The 21,945-nt window shown below is 43.4% G+C and overlaps 1 protein-coding gene across 4 annotated transcripts in view; it reads right to left on the bottom strand.

Annotated features, from left to right (window-relative positions):
- Positions 1-21,945, bottom strand: part of CCSER1 (coiled-coil serine rich protein 1) — an 814,997-nt gene that overhangs the window by 790,225 nt on the left and 2,827 nt on the right. The window contains exon 1 of one of the 4 annotated variants that reach the window (XM_081959557.1): positions 18,963-19,015. The exons of the other annotated variants lie outside the window; for them this stretch is intronic. The gene's annotated coding sequence lies outside the window, so the exon portion shown is untranslated. Of the gene's footprint in view, positions 1-18,962; positions 19,016-21,945 lie in introns of those variants that run through there. 4 annotated transcript variants of the gene reach the window in all.

Here is a 21,945-nt window from a genome sequence, read left to right as displayed (position 1 = left end):
ACATTTCTTAATAGCACTCAGCAGATAGAGTAGAGTAGAGTAGAGTAGAGTAGAGTAGAGTAGAGTAGAATAGAATAGAATAGAATAGAATAGAATAGAATAGAATAGAATAGAATAGAATAACAGAGTTGGAAGGGACCTTGGAGGTCTTCTAGTCCAACTTGCTGCCTAGCCAGGAAACCCTATACCATTTCAGACAAATGGCTATCCAACATCTTCTTAAAGACTTCCAGTGTTGGAGCATTCACAACTTCTGGATGCAAGTTGTTCCACTGATTAATTGTTCTAACTCTGAGGAAATTTCTCCTCGGGTCTAAGTTGCTTCTCTCCTTGATTAGTTTCCACCCATTGCTTCTTGTTCTACCCTCAGGTGCCTTGGAAAATAGTTTGACTCCCTCTTCTTTGTGGCAACCCCTGAGATACTGGAACACTGCTATCATGTCTCCCCTAGTCCTTCTTTTCATTAAACTAGACATACCCAGCTTCTGCAACCGTTCTTCATATGTTTTAGCCTACAGTCCCCTAATCCTCTTTGTTGCTCTTCTCTGCACTCTTTCTAGAGTCTCTACACCTTTTTTACATCGTGGCAAGCAAAACTGATGTCAGCACTTAGGAGATAGAGAGATAGCTAGCTCTATTCCTAAGCAAATTCCCTGCAGCAATGTCTGAACAAAGGTAGGGTTAGCCCTCAGCCACAATAGGAATTCCCCAACAAGTCCCTTCATTGCATCACCCTCCAAACTTCAACCAAACTTAGCTCAGACAACCTAACAGAGCCAGCTATAAACCCTACAACAGTCAAAAGAATACATTTTCTTGCACAGGAACAGGAAGTTCAAGTTCAAAGCCAAGAGAAGTTATAAATACCCCTCACTCTCAACTCCATGTGGTCAGCTGCACCAGAACTATCCCTGTGGTTCTGCTTCATCATTAAACCATCTTTTCAATCAACCTCCATGTTTCCAGTGTTTTTCTCCTGGCTTGGAACTGGACCTGGATATTTCTTCCAATACTTCCTTCTCCCATTTCTTTTTATTCTCAAGTCTTCTTCTAAGTCTTTGACATCTTTACATCTATAAAGATTCTCAGGTCTTTATATATAATAAAAACTCAGAATTCTCCAAAGGGATCGTGTACATGCCCTCTCTCCAGATGGGTTAATGAAGGAAGGGAATTAGTAAATTAGTGGCAGACTGATTTCTCGGAAAAAAAACTGGCATACCTTATCCTCTCTCCCCAAAGGTTATTAGGAGGCTATTCTAGGATTTTGAGAATTATCTTCAGACTCTGTATGGAAACCAGTGGGAGTGCAAGCCAGCACATACCATGCAAGCACATAAGTGTTCCACCCAAAGTACTTAGCCTTATGTCACCCTTATCAGGCAGATCAGGCAGAGAACACAACCGGATAAGTTAATTCTACTTCATTGCAAAGCTCCATTAACAGCATCTTGCAGGTCTGAAAGTACAATTTTTCCACCATCTCTTTTAAAGCTGAGAATTTAGGGAGGATTGCTTCTGAGTTTCTTGTTTTGCCTGCTACGCAACTGTAGGCTATGCTGGCTCTTATCTGACCGTTCTCTAAGCAGCATCTCTTCCGGCCAAGGTCATTCCAACATAACATTAGACCTTGTGAATTTTCTGCCTTATAATCCTTCAATACTCCAGGATTCTCTCCTTTTCCCCCCCTCTCAGTAGTATCATCTAATTAAACTATGCTGGTTGAATGATTTCCCTGTAATTGCTTAATGCATATATTTTCGTTGACATAGGATTGAGTTGTTTTTTTAAGCCAACATGCTTAAAAGACAGTATCAACAGAGACAGAGAGATGGAAGAGAGATGTTAATGTGTTTACTTCAGCAGAGATCCCATTAGTAAGGCATAACAAATATTCTGAAATCTGTATCAACTTGTAATAAAGAAGCTGACCAGTTATTCCACATAATGTTGAGCCTACAAAAAATAAGGAGCTTAAAGAAAGTGGTTGAGGGAGAGAGATTTAAGCTTAACAAACACTAAGGAATATTTTCTATCCCAAAGAATAGGCTGCAAACTGAAATTGAAGTACCAGCAAGGGTCCAGAATTTTAAAGCACAGCAAAATAATAATAATAATGTAACTACATACCTGCTAGAAAGGATTAAATTTAATTAATCAAGCTCTCAAACAAATGAGGTTCCTTTCTTAGTTATCTTCCAACCTTACAACATTTAAACAGCAAAAAGATTACAGGAAAAATGATCCTGATCCTCCAAAATCACATTGCAGGTTTAAGACCTACTCTATTAAGTAAAGCAATAATTATTTGTCCTGCTAGTATTTCAAATATCTCAAATAACATTTTTCAAACCATTCACAATATCTAGCCGACTCAATACAGAAGAGCTGCCTGGCAAAATAAGAATTTGGGGAAACAAAACAAAGAGACTTCCTCCTTCAATCAGAGCATTGTTCAGATAAGTAATTCTTCATTTTAAATCTTACTTCAGCTATATTAGGAAATCATTTTGTCCATTAAAAAGAAAAAAGAAACAGTTCAGCAATTGGTAAACACATGGTCCAAAAACCTAGCAGAATTATTTCTGTGTAAATCTAAGCTCGATACAGGTAGTCCTCAACTTATGACCACAACTGAGCCCAAAATTTATGTTGCTAAGTGAGAAATTTGTTAAGTGATTTTCACAGTGGGAAAAGCTATTTTGTAAACAAGATGCATATAGCAGAAATTTCAAGACCATAAAACAAGTATTTGTATATTGTTGGAGGGAGAAGATGACTCAAGATTCAAAGCTTGGGACTAAAATATATAAAGGACAGGATTCTTGGTTGTTGTTAAATGAAAAAAAAATCTTTGGTTATGTAGCTTCCTTATTCTTTGTATTAACTTTATTTACCTGATCACCTTGAGTCTGTCTGGTGATTGGAGAGGCAATCTAATTCCTTGCCGGTGTAGAAAACCTTGACTAGCCTGATATACACACTTCTGATGTAATAACAAACTGTGATTTCCTCTCAAAAGAATTAGTTGTGGGGTTGGACATTTTCCTTCCTTCCTATTTCTCACACAAGGACAAGAAGCTTAAAATTCCTTTTGCAGCTTAGAGTAAGCTGCTGTTTTTCTTCACCTTTGAATTCAGGAAACAGAAAATTGTTATGTAGACAAAACCATGATCAGTCATGGTTTCAGGTCCCTTTTTATTAATAAATGGTGGTTTGAGCAAGTTATACTTTCCTGGTTTGGAGATGAAGAGAGCAGGAGTGGGTTGTTCAGGTAGGACCAACGTTCCTTCTCCAGCTGATGGTGCAGTAGGGTCCAGGAGTGGGACATACCAAAGCGGCAGTCCCCAGGGCCCCATACTCACAAGGGAGAAGCCTCAGGACAAAACCAATGGTGTGGGTGAGCAAACGGCCCCGAGATCATCCGATTGGCCATGCAGCCCTCCGCAATTCACAGCCAGCACCAATAGCACCCTCCTGTCATTCCAGACCGTTTGCAGCTACTCGGGAACGCCGATGTGCCGCACACGCGCTCCTCGCACTCACAACCTCGATGTCCTGAGAGCCAGCGGCAATGGAGTGCAACCTCCCTGACCCGCTCACAAGCCAGTAATCGGAAGCAATTTAAACAGAGCCACAATGGACTCCGATGGCCGGCCCAGCCGGTATTTTCCTGCGAGAAACCTGGAACCCTCAGCAGGATCTAGCCCATACAATTAGCTACTCTAGCACAAGCAGGTGGAAGAACTTGTGAGCCAAGTTCAAACATGTTTCATCCAGTAGCGACATCAAATTAATTAAAAGAAAAAAAATTCAAACTATTCTAGGAAAGAAAACCAATTTACACTAGCAGCAAAGGTTTTTTACATCTCTTTTTGGGCAAGACTGAGTCGGAATTGGATATCAGCAGAGGAAGCTGGAGGCGTGGCTTAAATTCTGACTCAGCCTCTTGGTCAAATAAGGATTGAACAACCCACTCCTACTCCTGGACCCTCCTGCGCCATCAGCTGGAGAAGCCAGAAAAATGTTTCAATTTTAAAGTCCTCCTTTTGTTTTTAGGACAAAGTGAGGCAGTAGAAGTAGCAGTTGCTCTTAGATATTGTGTACAGGTACAGTACAGTGGTGGGATCAAATATTTTTCACTACCGGTTCTGTGGGCATGGCTGGGTGGGCATGGCAGGGGAAGGTTACTGCAAAATCCCCATTTCCTCCCAATCAGCTGGGACTCGGGAGGCAGAGAATAGATGGGGGTGGAGCCAGTCAGAGATGGTATTGACCGGTTCTCCGAACTACTCAAAATTTCCATTACTGGTTCTCCAGAACTGGTCAGAGCCTGCTGAATACCACCTTTGATACAATAGTTTTTGACTTAGGACCACAATGGAGTACAAAATTTCCATTGCTAAGAGTTTTAAGTGAGTTGCGCCTCAATTGATGACTTTTGTTTTGCCACAGTTGTTAAGTGACAATCAGCTTGCCTTCGTGCATGCGGCAATGCTGGAAACCGGAAGAGCTGGATTTCTATTTTCTGGCGTGAGCATGCGCCAGCCAGCTGATCATCGCACGTGCATGTGTGCCAGTAATCAGAATCCTAGCTGGCAGGCGCAGAAACCGGAAGTTCATTTTCCAGCATGTGCATGACTCCCCGGGCAGCTGCTCTTCTGGGTTGTGTCCCAGAGGAGCACATGCGGTGCCGAAAAAATTCCCCATCACTGTTCTACATCATCAGAATGTTATGGTGGAAAAACAGTAAAAAACCAAAAACTAAGCTAAGATTCAAGAACAATAAAAAATAGTAACAGTTCATTTAAAGGATAAATGAAGGGAGAATTAAGAGTTTCAGAAGATCAATAATGAAAGTTCTGCTTTTAAAAAGTTGTTTCAAGTACATTAGTCGTAGGACTTGACATCTACGGAGAAGTTACAATTTCACATAAAAACACTGTAGAGTGTTTGCAAAAGAAATGGGAAATAGTCATAAGCTTCAAGAGCATACCACATTTCTCAATGGAAACATTGTTAATGCCTGATACGTTTTTTTCTTAGCAATTGCTTACTCCTAGCTCACAACTCTCTCCTACACTCTAAACATTCAAGGAGAGCATGTCCAGACACACTGCCCAAATTAAATATAGTATTATCAGATCCAGAATTGTAGAGACCACAACTGGCTTCAGCTCCATCAACTACTTAGCACAGGGGTGTCCAAACTTGAGAACTTTAAGACTTGTGGACTTCAACTCCCAGAATTCCCCAGCCAGCATGGCTGGCTAGGGAATTCTGGGAGTTGAAGTCCACAAGTCTTAAAGTTCCCAAGTTTGGACACCCCTGACTTAGCATTACATGAACAAGCTTGCTTGGACATTAGACTCTCTTCTGTTTCGGCTCCTTACATCTCCATCACAGTTGCACAAAAACATTAGGTAAACTCACTTCTTCTTTACTGCTGATCACAATTTATCACACATAAAAAAGGGTGCACTATGAATTATCACTTCTTGAAACAGAGAGTTTCACTAAACACAATTTAGCACTAGATCTAAACATGACTATGGACCAAATCAAATATCCATGCTTCAAAGGCTGTGGCATTTCCATATTATGAAATGTGTTATCCTGGTAAGTATGGATGGTATTCTTCATTTTTTGTCTTCCGGAAGACTGTAAGAACTATCCTTTTTTAAAAAAACAAGTTTCTGACTGGAGGATGAAATATCCTTTATACATACACATTTCTATTGTGTTTAACTAATTGTTTATTTTTCTATTACCTTCTGGGGTGTTTCACTTTGTTGTTATATACTGCCCAGAATCCTTCAGAGCTAAAGAAGCTTCTTGGATGAGAAGCGAAATGTCTTCAAAAAAGAACAAACCCTAGAAAGTCCATTTGCCTCTTGAAAAAGCACCTTTGGGACGACCATGACCTGGATGAATCTCCATAGACATCTGCCCAGAATCAAAAGATCTGAGTGGTTAATAAATATAATTTAAAAAGTAAAATACAAAGCGTGCATCTTCCAGGGAACGTAATTTATACCATGCTAAGGGTATGAAATGTTATATATTGTGATAATTTTCTCAGCTGCTGTTTATATTTCTTTTCTTCTGTTTTTGATTATTTTAGAATTGTTCGCCATCCGGAATCACTTGGTGGAGATGGGCGGTTATAGAGATTAATTAAATAAATAAACACTCGCAGAGTTGGCAGGCACATTCCTGGTACGAGGTGCAGACTCATTACCTTGCGTAAACTTGTGCACACAGTGATAAAGTACTATTTGACAGCTGAAACAGATGCCAAGCAACTATCGCCTACCAACCATGCAACGCGGCATAGAAAATATGTCATTGAAGAGGTTACTTTTGTCCCAGTGCACGGAGCATTTCTGAACATCTCACGTGTTTGGAACCCAGCACATTCCTGCGTGTGTGTGTGTAGCACACTCTTATCTATTGCTTTCATATTGTCGCTCATGACTTGAAGATGAATTGCTTCAATTGACGTTCTTATCCCATGAACCCCAAAGACATATTCGGAAGCAAACAGTTACTGGAAACAATGCCATTCTGGATCTTTCCAGCATGCCATTTCTATTATTTCTATTAACACACAACTGTGAGGGGATCAAGTCGGATTTGTCTACAGCCCAATTGCAAAAAAATGTATATATGAGATTTTCCTTTCCTTTCTTTTCTTTTCTTTTTCCTTTTGGCACTCGCTAACTTATCCTGGAACAGGTAGCCATTGGTCACGAAAGCCAATAAGACTTATCCAGCCTTTAACATGTGGCTGCGTAATTCACGATTAATAAAAGAAGAGAATCCGAGGGTGAAATTAAAACATCCTCATTGTCTTTTGAAAAGAAACTAAATTAGCATTATGATCAGTCAGCTCAAAAAGGGAATGAAAGGTGAAGGGAATGAGGAAGCAACATTATTGGGGGGGGGGAAGAGAATGAGGAAGCAACGTTATTGGGGTTCAAATAGAAATAAAAATAATTGGGTGATTCAGCCTTTCAAAACTATGTTTGAAAATGAAATGTCCAATACTATTACAAGAGTATAAGCACAAAAGAAGAAATAAACAATTAGCTGAAAACTATAATATAGCTGAATAAATTAAACTTTTTCAAAAGTTTTTCTTCTTGCTTAGTATCACATCCTAAAATAGTATTTCAAACACAGATGGTTTTAAATACAGACACAGAGGTGGTATTCAGCAGGTTCTGACCAGTTCTGGAGAACCGGTAGCGGAAATTTTGAGTAGATTGGAGAATCGGTAAATACCACCTCTGGTTGACCCCGCCCCCAACTATTCTCTGCCTCCTGAGTCCCAGCTCATCGGGAGGGAATGGGGATTTTGCAGTATACTTCCCCTGGAGTGGGGTGGGAATGGGGATTTTAGAGTATCCTTCCCCTGCCATGCCCACCAAGCCACGCCACGCCCACCAAGCCACGCCCACAGAACTGATAGGTCAAACATTTTGAATTCCACCACTGGCGAGGGGAAATGTTTCTACAGCAGAATTATCCACTATTTAGCCTGCTTTAAAACAAGGGTCTCTGACCTTGGCTACTATAAGGCTTGTGGACTTCAACTCCCAGAATTCCTCAGCCAGCATTGAACTTTACCAGTCAGTGTTCATTGCCTCAGCCCTTTTAAAACAAGGATCTCCAACCTTGGCTACTTTAAGGCTTGTGGACTTCAACTCCCAGGATTCCTCAGCCAGATGTGCTGTCTGAGGAATTCTGGCAGTTGAAGTCCACAAGCCGTAAAGTCCACAAGGTAAAGTTGAACATGGTTCAAAGACTACAGAGAGAGACAGGAGTCAAAACAGAAGGCATCAGCGCTCACAGCATAGTAAAATAAAAATTCCAATTTTTTTTAAAAAGCCCGCTAAAACTCTGCAAAAGCGATAAACAAAGATGGCCACAACACACACACAATGAGAGCAAGGAAGATACAACCCTAGCACTATTGAAAGTTGAAAAGGGTTTTCCAGTCACTCAAACCAGTGTCATGCAAATAATTCTCAACTTACAACCATTTATGACTAAACGGCGAAGGCGCATGGAACGCTGTTACCTTCTCTCCAAAGGTGGCTCCTATTTTTCTATTTGCATTTTTATGTGCTTTCGAAATGCTAGGTTAGCAGAAGCTGGGACAAGTAACGGGAGCTCACTCCGTTACGCAGTGCTAGGGATTCCAACCACCAAACTGCCGACCTTTCTGATCGACAAGTTCAGCATCTTAGCCACCGCATCCCTGCGTTTTGAAGTTATAGTAGCACTGGGGGGAAAAAGTTATTTAAAACCAGTCCTCAGACTTACAACCGTTGCAGCTTCCCCATGGTCCCATGGACAAGATTGGCAACTAGTCTGTATGTATGATGGTTGCAGCATCCTGGGGTCACGGGATTGTCACTCGTGACCTTATCAGCTGGCTTCCAAAAGCAAAATCAAAGGGCAAGGTTGGATTTACGTCAGGGGTGTCTGGGGAATTCTGGGAGTTGAAGTCCACAAGTCTTAAAGTTCCCAAGTTTGGACACCCCTGATTTACGTCATGGCTGCATGATTCACTTAACAACGGTGGCAAAAAAAAAAGGTTGTAGAGTCAGGCACGATTTACTTATCAATCTTGCTTAGCAATTCTGGTCTCAACTGAGGTAAATTGAGGACTACCTGAGGTAGATGTGGCTGTCTTGGAAGTCCATGCAAAAATGGTCACTTCTCAGGGTCTTTTGTTACTTGCGACCTCAAAACACATTGTTTGCGCACTTGGATACCTCTCGAAACTTCCAAAAAATTTTTTAAAAAAATCCAGAAGGAAATTTTTATGCTGAAAAGTGAAATGTCAGCAAGTAACAAAGTACCTATTCCTAAGAATGCCTCTGGCCTCTGTTTGAGCCCCAAAGGCATTCTTATAAATAAAACAGTCACATAGCGCAACGGTGGGCTTCCTTAGACGCAGGCTCATCATTATTAAACAATAAAGACACAAACAACTAGGAGGTAACATCCATTTGCCATTTCATCCAAATGACAAAATGTGTGTGGTGTCGCATCAGATAAATGCCATAAGTTACCTTTTTGCATCAAATATCAGGGCCCAAGTACGTAATTGTGACATGTATGTAGTGACATCACTGTATGTTTCTGTGCCTGTAAATATTTTAACACAATGATGCTTTACTCTGAATGCCACTGTGTAATCTTGGATAGGTAGGTAGGTAGGAAAATGGATGGATGGATGGATGGATGGATGGATGGATGGATGGATGGATGGATGGATGGATGGATGGATGGATAGATAGATACAGAGAGAGACAGACAGACAGACATAATGATGTGTGTGTGTGAGAGAGAGACAGACAGGCAGGCATAATGATTTGTGTGTGTGTGTGTGTGTGTGTGTGAGAGAGAGAGAGAGAGACAGACAGACAGACAGACAGACAGACAGACAGACAGACAGACAGACAGACAGACAGACGAATGTCCCAATCCAGTGGCTTTTAATTAAATGAGCATTTTGTGGGCAAGACTTACGCACCAACACAGCAATTGTGTGTAAGTGCTCCTGATGTCCTTACACAATTGTAATAGTTGGGGGAAACCTCACATGAACATATCCAGTGCATATAGATAGATAGTCCTCGTTCAGCAATTGGGATCTCAACTCAATCGTAAAGTGGAGCTAAGTGAAACCACTACTGTGTTTCCATCCTTCCGATGAGGACCCAGATTGTGGGGGGCAATATGCTGACTTTGTAGACCTCTTAGAGAGGGTTGTAAAGCACAGTAAAGCGGTATATAAGTCTAAGTGCTATTGCTATTGCCATTCAGCTCTCTTTTGTTTTACAGACTTGTGAAGGCCCATAAATGTGAGGATTGCTCATAAAGAGACTTTTTCATCACTGTTGTACCTGCAAACAGCCAATAAACAAGGCAGTCGCTAAACAAGGACTACCCTTGTGAATTATTCATTAGCTTGATCAAATTTGATTTAAAAAAAACCCTTCAAATCTGATCAAACTCTCTCTTTCTGGAACAAAACAGGTTATGTACATTGTAAAAGAAACGTTGACATTTCATTTGCCTATATTTGGCCCTTATGTGCATGTTAAGGGACAAGAACAAGGGTGTCAAACTCAATTTCATTGAGGGCCACTTCAAGGTTGTGTTTGACCTCGAGGGGCTGAGGTGGGCGTGGCCAGGGTGGGCGTGGTCAGCTCGACATCACTCCTGTCAGGTGCACCTGTGGTGGCCCAAATGCTCTGCTATCGAAAATGGGTTTGCAAGCTGTTTTCAGCTGTGTTGGCCTCCTGCAATCTGCCAGCAAAAACTGAGCTCATTTTGGCTGGCAGAGGGACCACAGGCCGGTCCTTCGCTGTTTCCAGGATGGCCTTGCGGGTCAGATCTAAGCACCCCGCAGGCCGGATCTGACCCGTGGGCCTTGAGTTTGACACCCCTGGAGATGAACATCAAAATGAAGAAAACAGATGCTTACAGAAAATAGCAAGTGTTAAGCTTATTGGAGGCCCCAAATTCCATTCAATCTATCCATTTTACACGGCTGTTTATTCTCATGTTCTCCAATATAAATTAATTTTTCTTGTCCCCCAATCTAGGGGAAAATCTAGACGGGGAAGAAGGAAAATGTGCTTGTTCCCCAATCTAGAGCAAGAGGAAAATTCGTAATGAAAGCAAGGAGATAATAATGGAGATACTTTTGCAGCTTATCTTACTTTTTCCACCCAGGATGTCAACCTTGCATTTGCAGTGGTAGGTTGTATTTCAGCTACAAGTCTCTTCCGTGTTTACACCCAATTCTTGTGCTTTATTATAAACTATCTATTATGTATAGCACAGATGGCCAAGCTGATAAAAGCAATTGCCTCACATATAAAGCACAAGCATTTTGTTACAATCCAGAAGGGAAATTTCACTCAATTTCCCACAGAGAGGACCAGTGCACCCGATTTGTTACATGCCAGGCAAGGAAAAAGCAATGTGCATATATGCTCCCAGATTTAACTTGTGAATAGCTAGGCTATTGCTTATCCGATTGCATGCATAATATACATTATCCCAATGGTATAGGCTCCCTCATAAGCATTTCAGGATTGAATCAGCCAGCTGTGAACTACACCATGTATTCCAATTCCCAAGTTCTTGTTTGTGCCAAAATATGCGGTCAGGTCACAAAGCCAGCAATTGCAAGGAAAAAAAAGAACCAAACACACATCAGAGTCAAAACTGCTCTGAAAGGAGGTCAAATCTCTGCCATTATGAGAAACATACAGGTGAAACTCGAAAAATTAGAATATCATGCAAAAGTTCATTTATTTCAGTGATGCAATGATGCAACTTAAAAGGTGAAACTTATATATGAGATAAGACTCATTACATGCAAAGCAAGATAGTTCAAGCTGTGATTTGTCATAATTGTGATGATTATGGCGTACAGCTCATGAAAACCTCAAATCCACCATCTCAGAAAATTAGAATATTACATGCAATCAATAAAACAAGGATTGTACATAGAACAATATCGGACCTCTGAAAAGTATAAGCATGCATATGTACTCAGTACTTGGTTTGGGCCCCTTTTGCAGCAATTACTGCCTCAATGTGGTGTGGCATGGAAGCTATCAGCCTGTGGCACTGCTGAGGTGTTAGGAAGACCAGGATGCTTCAATAGCGGCCTTCAGCTCTTCTGCCTTGTTTGGTCTCATGTCTCTCATCTTTCTCTTGGCAATGCCCCATACATTCTCCATGGGGTTCAGGTCAGACGAGTTTGCTGGCCAATCAAGCACAGTAATCCCACGGTCATTGAACCAGGTTTTGGTGCCTTTGGCAGTGTGGGCAGCTGGAAAATGAAGTCAGCATCCCCAAAAAGCTCGTCTGCGGAAAGAAGCATGAAGTGCTCCAAAATCTCCTGGTAGACGGCTGCGTTGACCCTGGTCTTAATGAAGCACAGTGGCCCAAAGTCCTGTTGCTCAGTGGTCCAAAGTCCTCTTTTCTGATGAGAGCAACTTTTGCCAAAAGCACCAAAAACTGGTTCAATGACCGTGGGATTACTGTGCTTGATTGGCCTCTCCATTCTTCCTCCATACTCTGGGTCCTTGGTTTCCAAACGAGATGCAAAAGTTGCTCAAAATCATCACAATGACGACAAATCACTGCTTGAACTACCTTGCTTTGCATGGAATGAGTCCTATCTCATATATTAGTTTCACCTTTTAAGTTGCATTACTGAAATAAATGAACTTTTGCACGGTATTCTAATTTTTCGAGTTTCACTTGTACTTCCAATAACAAGGAGAAATTTCCTGACAGTTAGAACAATTATTCAGTAGAACAATTTGCCTCCAGAAGTTGTGGGTGCTCCAACACTGGAGATTTTAAAGAACAGATTGGACAACCATTTGTCTGAAATGATCTAGGGCAGTGATGGCAAACCTTTTCGGCACTGAGTGCCCAAACTGGAACGTGTGTACTGGAAGACCAGTTGGTTGGTGTGCATGAACATGCCAACCACCTGGTCTTTGGGTTTCTGGTGTGCACATGTGCGCCGGCCAGCTGGTCTTCACGCACGCCGGAGCCCCAAAGACCAGGTGGCCGGTGCATGCCAGTTGCTCTTCAGATTTCTGGTGCTCCGGTGCGCATGAAGACTAGCTGGCCAGCGCGCATACACGCACCAGAAACCAGAAGAGTAGCTGGCAACGGCATGGGTGCCCATGGAGAGGGCTCTGCGTGCCATCTCTGGCAAACGTGCCATAGATCGCCATCACAGGTATAGGGTTTCTTGCTTAAGCAAGGGGGCGGACTAGAAGACCTCCAAGGTCCCTTCCAACTCTTATCCTCTTTTTCAATCTCCAGAAACTTATCTACCAGTAGTAGTCTGCCAATTTAGTACAGTTGTTCCAGCACTGACAAACAATTGATGGCCCTATTCAAACTAGAATGGTCTAGCAAAACTTTCAGGGAAAGAGCAACCAAATATTTTCCACTTTAGCTTTAAATGACAGCATGGATGAGATTCTGTGCTTATTTCCCCTTTTTCTTTCTCTTAACCACAAGAAAAGGTTTGCCTTTTATTCAAGCTTCCAGCAGTAAGCCAGCTGTGTTTCTGGGACAGCAAGCCCAAGGGAACTGTGTCCTGCAGCTTTCTCCCTTATGGCATTGTTGTTGTTGTTGTTGTTGTTGTTTGGGAGGTGGGGGCAGCTCCTGCTCTTGGTTTTGATTCCAGAGTACAAATGGGCAGCTGAGAGTTACCTGCTTCTATTGTTTTTCAATGGTCAAATTGAATTTTACTTCCACTGAGTGTACTTTTCGTGCTATTTACTCCCCAGGGATGGTTTGCAAGATAGGGAAAACATAAATAATGTAAACAAACAAAGCACTTACATCCATACTGTATAGAGTGTGATTGTTTCTGAACCCCCATCCATCAGCTATTTATTATGATGATCGTTTATATCCCTTCTTACTGTCCACAGAGAGTTATAATGATTAAAAATAAAATGCCTATTAAACTACATCAGGGTGAAACAGAAGATCTTGACTTCTTAAAAACACAAAAAAAGTGTGGATGATAAGAAATCCCCAAGATGTGTCTTCCAGAGCTTGGGAATAATTTAAGAGAATATCCTGAGACTTCCAAAAGCATGGTCATAATCACTAGGGAATCTCCTGATGATCTTACTATTTGGAGAAACATGTATTAAAATGGGTGTTGCGGTCCGCCAGCGGCTGTGGAGCTCGCAGCAGAGTCGGATAGCAAGGAGGTTGGGGAGGAGCATGGGCCAGTTCTAGAGTCTGGGGAAGGCTCGGATGAGGGCTCTGTGTCAGAGGCAGAGAGGGGGCCAGGGCCATCTGGGAGTTACTTGCTGCCTCTGGAATCTCCAGAGTCGGACAGCAGCGAGGCAGAGGAACAGGCTCCCCCTGTTCCCAGTGCGCGCATGCGCAGAGCTGCCAGAAGGCAAGAACAGTTAAAACAGAAGGGACGACTTGGGAGTAAGTTTTGGAGGTGATTGGTCCGTCCCATAGGACATAAAGGAGGAGCAGAAAGCAATGTGGTTCATGCTGGTCAGTTTATCTTCTACGTTTGGACTCTTTGCTCCGTGTGGCCTTGCCAAGCTAATTGCCAATTAAGTCCACGGCAGCTTTTTCAAAGAAGATAAAGGTGGGTGCTTATCAGCCTTATCCCAAAGGACTTTGGCAGCCTGCTGTAGGACTCTTTACAACTATTTGGGACTCATTACGGGCTGTCAATGAATATAACTCACAGCCTTTGAAATAAAAGGAAGGTTTTTGGACTTAACCGTGTGTGTTTCACTATATCAGGAAGCCTAGGTCAGAACACTAGGACTGCTTATCTGATGAGATCAATGCAATGATCTAGCACAGGGGTCGCCAACCTTGGCGACTTTAAGCCTGGCGGACTTCCCCAGCCGGCTGCGGAATTCTGGGAGTTGAAGTCCGCCAGGCTTAAAGTTGCCACGGTTGGAGATCCCTTATCTAGCATACATTCTAAGATGTTTTTTAACAATTCAATATTACACTCCAGAACTAAGGTATATACCAATAAGTAAGCAAGGTAACACATCTTGTACTAAATGAAGCATTCAGGCACTCCTCACGAGTTAAGAGTTAAGGCAAGTGAAAAAATGAATAAGAATTGAAATATTAAAACGGGCAAGAGATGATGGATAGAGGAAATGTTTGTGACACAAGACTGGCATCATTAAGAACTAGAATAGAGGCAGACACAAGAAATAGGGGGAATAATATTATGCATATTTTTCTATAATATGTTAAAAGTAACAGCTAGATATAAAGATTAGATGTTGAAAGATGGTGACACCACATATGTCTTGATGAAATTGTTATTGTTATTAGAACGAGGGACTAAAATGTTGAACAATTAAATAACGAAGGTCTACATTTCAACATAAATATGTATAACAACATTACAATTATGGAAGTACTTAAATAACAAATATTAATAGCATCACTACTACTTGTATTCAAAGAAATGATAGCCAGATGCCACACTGTTCATGTATTGAAACTGATGTATATTTAAAAAAATATTTTTTTAAAAAAAATAGTTAACTCCTTAAGTTAAACACCTCTCAAGAATCAAGATGAGATGTAATCAGATTAATGGTAGTTGATGCCTGTTTAGGAGTGGCAACAGCACAAGTCATTGAAGTAAACATGTGAACCTACTGTATTCCTTGTTTCCACTGTCATCTGGATATCTAGGATCATTCCTAGAATGCAATCTCATCTTTAAAGGGACAATTTCATTTGTAACAAGCAGAACCACTATACCAGAGCCTGAAGACTAACATCTCATCATTTCATTTGGTTTAATTCAGTGGTGAAATTCAAAAATATTTACTACCAATTCTGTGGGCATGGCTTGGTGGGGAGGGCAGGGGAAGGATACTGCAAAAGCCCCATTCCCTCCCCACTCCAGGGGAAGGATGCTGCAAAAGCCCCATCCCCTCCCCATTCTGGGGCCAGCCAGAGGTGGCATTTGCCGGTTCTCCGAACTACTCAAAATTTCCACTCCCGGTTCTCCAGAACCTGTCAGAACCTGCTGGGTTTCACCCCTGGTTTAATGGGGAGTTCAATAGAAATATCTCTACTCTAATTGAACTTGGACAAGAGCAAGGGGACCAGAGCTTTGTGGGCGATAGGTGGCAAGAAACCTTTCCCAGCGGAGTCCACGCAAGGCCTGCTTGATATCAAGGTGGCCTTCGCCGCATGCGTACATAGGAATAAATGCCACTGAGCTGTGAGGGGATTAATCCGTAAATGGAAGGTTTCACTTGGCTGCAGAGTATGTGTGTTTCAAATCCCTTTGAAGTGGCACATCCTCTGGAGTAAACCTACATGGGAATTGTGTTTGCAAAAGGAGGCAGCCAAGAGAAATACAGGTACTTAAGTGGCTTTAGTTAGGCATTTAACGCCTATTTTACATAGCCAGATAGATGGGGAGTCAGATAGATGGATAGCCAGATAGGTGGGTGGATGGATGGATGGATGGATGGACGGACGGACGGACGGACGGACGGACAGACAGACAGACAGACAGACAATGGATAGATGGAAGGCCAGGTAGATGGATAGCCAGATGGCCAGGTAAGAAGAAAGCATGAATTTCACCGGCCACTCATGTTAATTAACAAAATGACTGTCACCAATTCCCAACCACAGGAAATGATTCAACAGGTTGTCTCCCTTGTCGTCACATGACCTATCGTGCTAACCAAGAAAACATCTGTGTCCAAACCGAACTAAACAATAAGTTGGGAATTATCTAAAATGACCAATATCATGTGTGCTGGATTTGGGCAAAGCCGTCTCAAAAGCAGTCAATCTGACCCCTGGACCTTATTAAACAGCTGCAAATGCAGCCAGGTTACCAAGAGGCAAGTTGGAAGACATGTTACACAACTGTGTAGCATCAGAAAGAAAAATCCAGCCAGCAACAACCAGGAGCCAGATGCTCTGCAAGTATATCCCAAATACTATATGATTGTGCAATTTGCACTCTCGGCCTTCCTCAGTTTAAGGAGGCTGATTGCCTAAAGACCACACAAACTTGCAGATTTCCCCTGCTTCAGGGCTTCCCCAGATTCCAATGTTTAATCTTCCAATTTTTATTTTATTTATCAGATTTGTTTAACTGTCCATCTCACATGAAAGTGACTCTGAGTGACCTACAGCACTGAATTTTTTTAAAAAACACACAAAAACAGTCACACTTAATAACTGTTAAAAAAAAAAGACACACAAAACAAGAGAGGCTGACTTTGCCTTCCCTGCTACTGAACCAGGAAAATATCACACACTATTACAGACACTAAACACTGGGGAGCAGGAAAGGAAGAGGGGGTGGAAAGAGGGGAAGAAGCCGAGAAAAAAGAAAGTGGAACAATTAGTCCCTTAACTCCTTTCATCTGTGGACCAAGCAAGAATAATAGTTTTCTTCAGTGAACAGGGCATTAACTAGTTCTGTGGGTTTATGCTGAGATCTCAGACAGGTGTTATCTTCTCCACCTTGGTGTTTAACAATCTCAGTTGCAAAATCTCCCTTTCATCCTACGGTAGTCATTCACATCAACAGCTCTACAGCGTAGGCATATATTGTTTTTTATATTTTGCTGATGGAAGAAATGAAAGGTTAGCAGCCCAGGTGCACAGGCGAGTGGAGATACAGTTGACAAACAAAACTGGTATTAGAGGCTTGGTATTAGTGACGAGGACAGCAGAAAGTCAGAGAGAGCAAAGTGGGAAAATTAGGAGGATTGCGCTGTGAGCCAATGCCACCATTTTCACAGAGGGTTCAGAATGGATCAAGGACAGGAAATCAAGTGGCCCAGCATTCATGGTCATCCAGGGGGCTAACTACACTATCCAGGAAATTCAAATATGGGACAGTATTTCTCAAGCAAGAATGGTTGTTGTTAGTTGCAAAGTCGTGTCCGATCGATCGTGACCCCATGAACAATGTTTCTCCAGGCCTTCCTGTCCTCTACCATCCTCTGGAGTCCATTTAAGCTCAAACCTACTGCTTCAGTAACTCCACCTCATTGTCTGTCGTCCCCTTCTTCTTTTGCCCTCAATCTTTCCCAGCATTAGGCTCTTCTCCAGTGAATCCTTCCTTCTTATTAGGTGGCCAAAGTACCCTGTTTCCCTGAAAATAAGACCTCCTCGGATAATAAGCCCAATCGGGCTTTTGAGCGCATGTGGTAAAATAAGCCCTCTCCAAAAATATTGCAACACAGAGCAGCCATGAGGTAACCACGCTTGCTGCCTCCTGCACCTCAAAACTAATAAGACCTCTGTAAAAACAAGGCCAAGCGTATATTTCGGGGGTCAAAATGAAATAAGACCCTGTCTTATTTTCGGGGAAACACAGTATTTGAGTTTCATCTTCAGGATCTGGCCTTCTAAAGAGCAGTCAGGGTTGATCTCCTCTAGGACTGACCGGTTTGATCGCCTTGCAGTCCAAGGGACTCGCAGGAGTCTTCTCCAGCACCAGAGTTCAAAGGCCTCCATTCTTTGGCGCTCAGCCTTCCTTATGGTCCAAGCAAGAATTAGGTTACTGCAGTTCAGACCAGACTGCACAAATGAATTTTAAATACAACTAAAAGCAATACACCAAATGAAATCAATGCTTCAAACTGAAGAGTATGGTAATAGCTGACAGAGAAAGTCAATTTACCTAGTCACAGACTATTGGAGATGGGGTTAATGAGTAGAAATGCAATGCTGGAATTGTTGCAGGGAAAATACGTTTTTGAGCTGCTGCATTAGTATGACAGCTTTGTTCTTCCTGTAATCCTATGCCAAGGCATGTTGATAAACTTGAGGCTAAAACAAAAAGTATTTCACAGCAGACATTCTTTTTTGTTTGTTTGCCAAAACATGATAAATGCTCATGCAAAGCTTTTTAGATTGTATTTTCCCCAAATTCAGGAACAATTCAAACCACAGATGTTCTCCAACGGAAAAGAAAAATGATTGAATTGCTGTTGCGATTCATTGCTTAGCCTCATTCTCCTGAACTTTTAAACTGCACTTGTAGTTCCGAAATACAACTTCATATATTGCGAGGAACTGCAATACACAATGCCTCCAGAAAAGTTAGCATGCAGTTATCTGCCAGCTAAGCGTTCCCAGGTCATCAATAATTCACTTTCATATATGCCCAGAGCTGGTGTTTAGAACGTGTTTTCTTTTTATCCCCTTTCTAAACTTAAGCGAGATGTAAAGTGCTAGTAAAACCTTTCCTACACCTGTCTTCTCCTTTCCCGGCTGCAATCAACTCTTCCTTTCTTCATCCCATCTCTCTTGAGGATTTTAAGACTTCAAGCACAACCTCACCCCTCACCCCCCCCCCCCAAAAAAAAGAAAGGAGAGGGTTCAAACAAGACTACCTTTGAATTCCCTCTCAAGGAAAGAGGGCTGTTCTAATTGTTTTGGGCTTACATCGGCTGTGAAAATGACAAAAAGAAAAAAGTCAGCAAAAAACATGTGTGATTACTACACGCTGTCAGGCTGAAAGGGGAAGCATAGTAATTGCAGCAGAAACTCCAGTGGGCGAACATTTCATGAATGAAAGTCATTAGTAAGCACCAAGTCCTTCACCTGTTCCTTGCCCTTGTGATGCACATGACACTAGGCACCTTGAAACTTGTCTGATTTCCTGGAGGCGCTCTTTCCTTATTCATCTCCCGCAGAGTTGGCAGACCTATTACCACCTTGCTGCCTTTACCCCACTGTGAATACAGAGAACAGCCCCCTAACTAATCTATCTCTCCCTATCTCTAGCAACCCCAGAGAAGGTTTCGTATTCATTTGGTCCCTGATAATGGGCAACGCCAGAAATTGAACCTGAGCATTTCTATATGCAAAGCATGTTCTTTTCTGTTCCTTGCTTTCCGTTTATTCCATGAAGCTTTCTAACCTCTCGAAACCCACCGGCACATGGCCTGATTCACTCTGGGCCCCCGAGGTGGCAACAGTTACTGCATACTGAGCAGGAAAGTTAATGCAGCGACAGAGGATTTGATAAATTGGTCCTCTCAAATTTCCAAGCTTCTCTATCTCTGAGGTTCTGTCACAGTTAAAATCTGTTCCATTGGAAAAAAAAGAAATGTTCACTGGAATTTTACTCTGCTTAAAGGTAAAGGTTCCCCTAACACATATGTGCTACCCTGTTTCCCTGAAAATAAGACCTCCCCAAAAATATTGCAACACAGCAGCAGCCATGGGGTGACCACACTCGCCACCTCCTGCATCTCAAAAATAATAAGACCTCCCTGAAAATAAGGCCAAGTGCTTATTTTGGGGGTCAAAAGAAAATGAGACCCTGTCTTATTTTCGGAGAAACACGGTAGTCGTTCCAGACTCTAGGGCAGTGATGGCGAACCTATGGCACGCTTGCCACAGGTGGCACGTGGAGCCATTTGTCAGGGCACACCCTTTTTTAAACCCATTTTCCCCCTCCCCAGGCTCCAGAGGCTTTATAGGACCCTGGGGAGGGCGAAAGGAGCCTCCCCCGCCCCCAGGAGACCCTCCGGAGGTTTCAGGGACCATCCGGAGGCTTCCCTGAAGCCTTCGGAATGCTTAAAATGACACTCTGAGCAAACCGGAAGTGACTTGGAGGGTCGTTTTGAGCACTCCGAAGGCGTCAGGGAAGCTCCGGACGGTCCCTGAAGCCTTCGGGGAGCTTAAAACAGTTTGCTCGGAGGGTCGTTTTGAGCACTCCAAAGGCGTCAGGGAAGCTCCGGACGGTCCCTGAAGCCTTCAAAACGCTTAAAACGACCGTCCGAGCAAACCGGAAGTGACTTCCGGTTTGCTCGGAGGGTCGTTTTAAGCATTCTGAAGGCTTCAGGGAAGCCTCCAGACGGTCCCTGAAGCCTCCGGAGGGCCTCTGGGGGGGCGGGGGAGGCTCTTTTCGCCCCCCCCAGGCTCCTATAAAGCATCTGGAGCCTGGGGAGGGCGAAAAAAGCATGTAAAAATGGGGAGGGTCGCGCCTGTAGTGCGCACGTGCACACTGGGTGGGTCCACATTGCATTATGGGTGCGGCACGCCCGCACCTGACCCCGCTGCGCTCTGCCCACTTGTGGCACGCGAGCCAAAAAAGGTTCGCCATCGCTACTCTAGGGGGTGGTGCTCATCTCCGTTTCAAAGCCGAAGATCCAGCGCTGTCTGAAGATGTCTCTGTGCTCATGTGGCTGGCATGATTCAACGCTGAAGGGGCACCGAACGCTGTTACCTTCCCACCAAAGGTGGTCACTATTTTTCTACTTGCATTTTTACATGTTTTCCAACTGCTAGGTCGGCAGAAGCTGGGACAAGAAACGAGAGCTCACTCCGTTACGCAGCGCTAGGGATTCGAACCACCGAACTGCCGACCTTTCTGATTGACAAGCTCAGTGTTTTAGCCACTGAGCCACCCTTTGCTCTGCTTAGAGCCATGATGGCGAACCTGTGGCACGCGTGCCACAAGTGGCACGTGGAGCCATTTCTCAGGGCACGTGAGGTGCTGCCCTGTCAGCTGGCCAGCGTGCATGTGCGCACTGGCCAGCTGAGTTCACCTTTTTAAAAGCTATTTTTCACCTTCCCCAGGCTCCAGAGGCTTTATAGGAGCCTGGGGAGGGCGAAAAGTGACTTCCGGGTTGCTCGGAGGGTCGTTTTAAGCGTTCCGAAGGCTTCAGGGACCGTCCGAGGCTTCCCTGATGCCTTCGGAGTACTTAAAACGACCTTCCGAGCAACCCGGAAGTCGGAGGGTGATTTTAAGCGTTCCGAAGGCTTCAGGGACCGTCCGAGGCTTTCCTGATGCCTTCAGAGTACTTAAAACGACCCTCCAAGCAACCCGGAAGTCTCCAGTTTGCTCGTAGGGTGGTTTTAAGCGCTCCGAAGGCTTCAGGGAAGCCTCTGGACAGTCCCTGAAGCCTCCGGAGGGCCTCCGGGGGGTAGGGGGAGGCTCTTTTTGCCCTCCCCAGGCTCCTATAAAGCCCCTGGAGCCTGGGGAGGGGAAAAAAAACCATGTAAAAATGCGGGGGTCACACGTTTTGCGTGCATGCCCACTGGGGTGGTCACGCGTTGCATTATGGGTGCGGCACGCCCACACTCGACCCCCCTGCGCTCCCCCCACTTGTGGCACACTAGCCAAAAAAGGTTCGCCATCACTGGCTTAGAGGCATTGAAAATGATCCACCCCAATAGTTACAAGGAATGCCCCCAACCATCCCTATTGCACCAGAGAGGAATCTTTAACTAATGGGTCTAAGCAGGAATTTTGGACAGTGGCTTGCAGCGCGAATGGCAGGAGAAGAAAGTCACTGCAAGTAGGGCAAGGAGATGCAATGTGGCACCTTCCATTTACTCCATGAAGCTTCCTAACCTCCCAAA

Source organism: Natrix helvetica (genome assembly GCF_964273705.1).
Source record: "Natrix helvetica genome assembly, chromosome: 7".
In the NCBI taxonomy this organism is placed as follows: Eukaryota; Metazoa; Chordata; class Lepidosauria; order Squamata; family Natricidae; genus Natrix; species Natrix helvetica.
This window is presented reverse-complemented; position numbering and strand designations above follow the sequence as displayed.